Here is a 6,397-nt window from a genome sequence, read left to right on the forward strand (position 1 = left end):
CAATTCTATCTATTCTAATTTGTCGCTCCTATTCATTTTTGCAATCACTTTCTTGTTTATTCTAAAATTTATAGTCAATGTGTAATCCTAAATCTATAGTTGTACGTAGTTTTGATTATAGCCATAAAATATTTACAGGCAATTGTTTTCTCCTTAAAAGACTTACAATCCTAAATGTTATATTTGTCATTAGTATGCTTTTGTAATAATCCTTACAATCTCATGTTTTCGTGTGCACATGACCGTTGCAAATTGTAGAATAGGCTTTGTAACCGTCAGCGTGCACCGCCAACGCGTCAACACCAAAACAAAAGTCAGAGAGGTCATTGTGGAGTGCATATAAAGCATATTCTTACATCTAGAAACAAGTATTTAATTAAATCTGACGGTGACGAAAGAATTCAGTGACCGTCCTCTTCAATAAACTGCAAAAAGTGGTAGGTAGTGAAAGTTTTACCTGAAGTAGAGGCAGATCACAGTGCAAAAGATTTCCATTAATGCGCCAGAGCTGCCCCAACAATTGCATTTGATGCTTGTGTCAATGTTGGAGACGATGTATAACGTTGAACACAAAATGAATGGACGAAATCTGAGAATCGTTGAATACCCTCAAACAGAGCTCTCATGAATGTCTTCAGAAAAAATTCAAGTTATTATTAAATAACATTCGAAAGGAATGTGTACGGCAAATGGGTTGGAAGCACTAACTAGATTTGAAATTACAATTGTGGATTGAAAGTCCACTGTCATAAGCATTTAGCGACGGCTACAGCGGTGAAGTTTTCAGCAATAACTTCTTGACATATTTATTGTGAGAAAAATCCTGACCAAAACGGCACCAATCCTTGCGTAGTTTGATATCATTGAGCTAGGACCGCAGGACTGTGGATTTGAAATTCTAATACAAATGTGTCCATGTAGAATGGGGGCAGCTACGCAATGGCTTCCGTTGAAAGGTGCAGATTCCTTCACCATTGTTGGCAGTTCCAAGCTGGTTACATGCTCTGATCGAGGATGTGTCAACGTAGTGGGTGATTTTGTTAAAGAGTGCCCACTTCAAATTACGACAGACTAGAGCCGCTGTTCTGATACCATATGAACCATACGCAAGTCAGATATTCTCTCTGGATGCGCACCTAACTTACTGCTGCTGTAGCAGCAGCATAAACGCATTCTGTAATCAACAGGCGTAATTTTGCTGAGATCCAATTTAGTCTCTTTCACAGTTGTCAGCCGAAGAATTAAGCAGAATCCGAACTTCCAGATAGCACAAATTGAATATTCGATTTTCTTCAAGGCTGCTACAGGCATCGCCAACAAATGGCAAATTGTTCAATACATGCTGGGCCGTTGCGGGGATGGTGAATCAAGGGAAATGCATCATTTGACAGTCTCCTAAGGTTGCGAACAGCTGTGAACATCAAAGTCGGGATCTGTTTTGACGTAATGCCTGGTAACTTATAGAGGCCATGGGGGGCTTGCTCTGAGGCCCAATTCCAAAATACCTGCATACGTGTTCTTAATTGGTGGTTGCAGTGCATCTGAGTTGACACTTAGCTGAAACTGATTTAGGAGAGCCACTTTTGCATTTAACGTACGTTATTGCCAGATCTTTTGGCGGAGGAGGCACCGTGCACGAGAGAAAAGGTTTTTGCATCAGAAGCGAAATGTGATTCTTTTGTTCAGTATGAGTAACTGGGGGACAGAAAGCTAGCTAACAGAAATTGGCACGTAGAACCCTCGATACACAGTAAAATGGTACAGCTACAACATTGTGTAAACTGACCAGGTCCCTGACCACAGAACAGATGCTGTATACTCTCCTCCACTGTTAGCTTCTCATCTAAATCTCATGGTTTCTGCAGAACCAGTAACGGTGGGTGAACACCTCTGCAACATACTCGCAATCTCCACAGCGGATGAGGATCGCGAGGCACTATGTGTTCGCCTAATCACCCAAAGTCTTTCCTACATCAACGGGTGCTAAATCTTGTCGGAAACTCGTATCTCCCGATTAGTCAATGGTGGTAATAGCTGCGAAGGCTTCGCAACGAGCATCATGCCTGCCCTCAAGGATCTCACAGTTTCAGCCCCAGAAGCCAGTAGAGGAAGGCAATAGCCCACCGAATGTCAACACATTCCAAATCTCTCTACCAAAGAGGTCCATGTCTGGGTCCAACGTGGAGACCGGTGCGAGCAACTCCTGACCTACTAATCTCATTACCGGGAAAAGAAAGGTGAAAATAAGTAAGTAAATAACAGGCCTGCGGCACTGCCGTCGTTCTTGGTGATCTATCTAGTCCCAATAACAAGTTTGCTGGCAAGTTGTGTGTGGGCGACAACAGTGCGAGGTCAAACGGAGCGCATGCGGAACATCGAGGCGGATGACGGAGGCTGAGCGAGTCGGGCATCGCATCGAATCGAATCAGTGCAAAATTAGCCGACGATGATGATGCATGGGGGCGCTCGTGTGCAGAGCTCATCGCCCAGAGTCGCCGCCTCCGGATGCATGGTGGCCCTCGCGACGTCGCCGTGGCGGCGCCTCCACTGCCAAACTAGGTTTCGAGGTTCTCATTTGATCAAGTGCAGAGGATTCACATGACTTTTATAGGTTGTGAAGCCTTTCTTGTGAACTTGGATAAATATGTTTCCAATAAAATTAGAATTCACAATTAGAAAAAGATATTCAATCCATTTTATTCTAGAAGTTCATGGTGATTGTTGTGGTATAAAGTTGAATGCAAGTGAGTATATGATAGTTTTGTAGTAGATAATTTGGTATAAAGGTTTGGATAGTGAATTTATGTACAAATAAATAAAATCTTACAAATATGATATTATTTGAATATATATATATATATATATATATATTTATGTTTGATATAAACAATATGTATTTGAAATATTTATTAGATATGGTAGTTAGCAATAAATTATCTAAAGCTCTAATATCTTTCAAGTATAGAAAGCATTGAAGCATAACATCCTAATTATCTACATCATATTAGTATTAGTGTGTTTCTATTTCTTTATAAGTAATCAAGCTACTTTACAATAATATATTATTATTATTATTATTATTATTATTATTTTGAGGCTATTTCCACACCTAATATCTTTGAAACACTCAATTTGTATTTTCATTAGAAAAAATTAATTAATTAAATAAATCTTATAATTATCTAATTATCTTGTAAATTTTATCCTAAGCGTATTAGTTGTCAGTCACCTATACTTGATATAGATAGACAAAATTAATTTCTTAGTTTTTAATTATGTCACATTTTTTTATTAAAAGAATTTGTATTTTATTTATCCACATTCTTTAAAGATAAGAACTTTGAAGTAATGATTATATAATTTTAATAGTTTTAGACTTAAATAGAATATCTTTAGAAAATAATTTATATTTTATTATATATATATATATATATATATATATATTGTTTGATCTTAGATCAAATTTATAAAATAAAAATGTTAATTAATTTCAAATTTGTCTTATTAGAAAAAAAATCTAAACTAGATATGTTATATATATATATATATATATATAGATAGATAGATAGACAGATAGATAGATAGATAGATAGATAGATATATAACAAACAAAACTAATACAATGCAAAAACATCATTGTTAGATTGCACCCTCTATATATTAATAACTTTACTATTATGATGTATGAGTTACATAAGCATGGCTTTATTACAAGCTCTTTATTTGAAGTACATATCTATTTAGTTGATATAAATTTGACACTATGCTTATTTTTCTAATTAAAAATTAATTAGGTTCCAAGAAATATGTTTCATTTATAGAAGCTTATGTCTTAAATAATAAATTAGTTTATAATATGAAATCCAAAAGACAAATGATATATATAAGAAAAAAATATTATAGCTTTAATATTTTAAAAAAATAACATGTTTTATTGATGTGTAAACATTATGACTATAAATTCATTTAAACTCTTTTAGAAAAAATTTACATCTTTTTTGAATAATATTTAAACTTATAAAGCATAAAAATAAAGATAAAAATATTTAAGTTATTATAAAATATTTTTATTGTTTTTTTTATAAAACTTTATTTTTAGATTATAAATGCATTTAAATTAATTTTACTTACTAACTTCTATACTAAGAATTTAATTTTAAACAATATATTTTGATAGATATTTTTTTATTATATTTTTTATTCATGTCTAATATTATGATTTAGATTGTTGCACACCTTCAAATAATATAATTTTTAAAAATATAGTTTAGTCTCATCATAAGATTGAATATAAGTATTAATAAGCAGAAGTTTGGTATTCTACTATAAGAACCAATTGTACATTTTAAAATATGATAAAAGGATTTTTATATAAAAATAAGAAGTTATAATAGATCATGCTTAATAATTGTGAAGTCAATTCTTTGAATCTTTTTATTTTTATTTTTAATTGATAAAAAAAATCTAAAAAAAAACTAAATCTTTTATTTTTCATGTTCTTTAGAAGAAGTCAACATAATTTTGTAACTTAAGAATGTCTAAGTATAAGACTGACTTGTATGTAAGATTTTAATCATCAAATTTATAAGTAATGTTATTAAAGTTATTTTAAGGCCAAATATTTAAAGTCTTTATATTCTTCAATAGACTTGCAACAAATTTTTTATGCCATATCATGTAATAAATGTCCATATTACTTAGATAAATAAAAGTAGGTAGATATTATCTTTCTTAGGAAACTTTAAGGATTTTTTTTCAGATGCAAATTAAATATTTAGATTTTTAGAAAATTATGTTGAAGCATCTTTCAACTTGATGCTTAAATTATAAGTTTAAAAAACTTAGAAAGCTTCTACAAGACCTTCATATTAGCTAGAATGTACAAAGGCAAGACTAAGACCATCCTCAATCTTGTCAACACCTTTCTTGTATTTTAGTTTTAGTCCAAGAATCTCTGGCTTCTTTAGAATTGGAAATTTTTATTTTAGTTTCTATTTATTTTTATCTATTTAGATTTTTCTATCTTTTTTCTAATGATACAAGGATATATATTTTTCTCAAACTTCTATCTTAATTCATATTTTTAATTATTTAATAAGACTATTAACTTGTTATATTTTTTTATTTAAGAAGTAAGTAGATTACTATTTTTTTAAAGTTTTTTTTAAGTTTTTTTTTTTTTTTTAAAGGTTGCAAATAAATTTTCTTTGAATTTATGTTTTATCTCTTAACATTGATTCGTTTTAAAAAGAAAATAGACTTCTATTTTTGCAAAAACATTAATATGATATCAAAAGTTATAGATTATCTTCTTCTAATTTGAAAATTGTACTTGTCCATGTTTTTTTATTCTAAATCCAAATCAACTAAAATAAAAAATATATATTCTATATTTAGATAAAATAAAAATAGATTTATAACTTTTGTATATTTTAATTAAATTATTAATACTCTTTTAGGACAAATTTTACTTATTAGCACTATCAACTATAGAAGTATTATTGTTAGGTCTATAGAAGAAGTTAATAATAAATTTTACAACAAGTTTAGCATTTCAAATAAATTTAATAGAATAAGTTTAAAATTTTGGAGATTTCTATAACAAGTTGAATTCATCTCATAATGATATCATTTTTATCACTTTTATGGTATCAATTAAGTAAGGTTTATAAGCACACTTCTAATTAGAAGTATTATTTTCTGGTTAATAGAAAAAAATTATGAATTTTGTATGATCTAAACTCATAATTTGGAGATATTTATGACTACATTTATAAAGAGTTATTAAAAAAATTCTAATCTTTACAATAGAAGTCATTTTAAACTTCTATCTATGTTACAAATTAATATGCTACTTATATAGATTAGAAAAATAAGGCTCTTATTAATTAATATCAATATAAATTATAGTAAAATTTCAAATAATTTAAAATAATCACTTACAAATAAAGATTTTATTGGAGATCAAACAATAGAAAATGTCTTCAACATTGTTTAATGCCCTTCAAATCTAGTTGTACTCAGTCTTTTTTAATATAAATTATATAATACTGATATTAATTGGATTTTTTTAAAAATATTTTAGATTTAATCTAAATATTGGAAAATCATTTGAATCTTTATTTATTAAAGGAAAAGCTTTATGAAAGTTGCTAAAGAAAGAGATCAATTTTTTTAATGTATGTGATATTAAAATTTAATTTACTCAAAAGTTTTAGTAGAATCTTAAAGCAATACAAATAATATTTGAATTTATTTAAAAGAATAATTCCAATATGATATTAAAATACTAGCTATATGATTATACAATTGATCTTTAAAGAAGAAACTAAACCACCAATTTAATTAGTTTATAATTTTTTGCAAAATAAATTTGCTTCTTTAAAAGAATGTGTCA

This window comes from Physcomitrium patens, chromosome 24 (genome assembly GCF_059467195.1).
Source record: "Physcomitrium patens ecotype Gransden chromosome 24, ASM5946719v1, whole genome shotgun sequence".
Lineage (NCBI taxonomy): Eukaryota > Viridiplantae > Streptophyta > Bryopsida > Funariales > Funariaceae > Physcomitrium > Physcomitrium patens.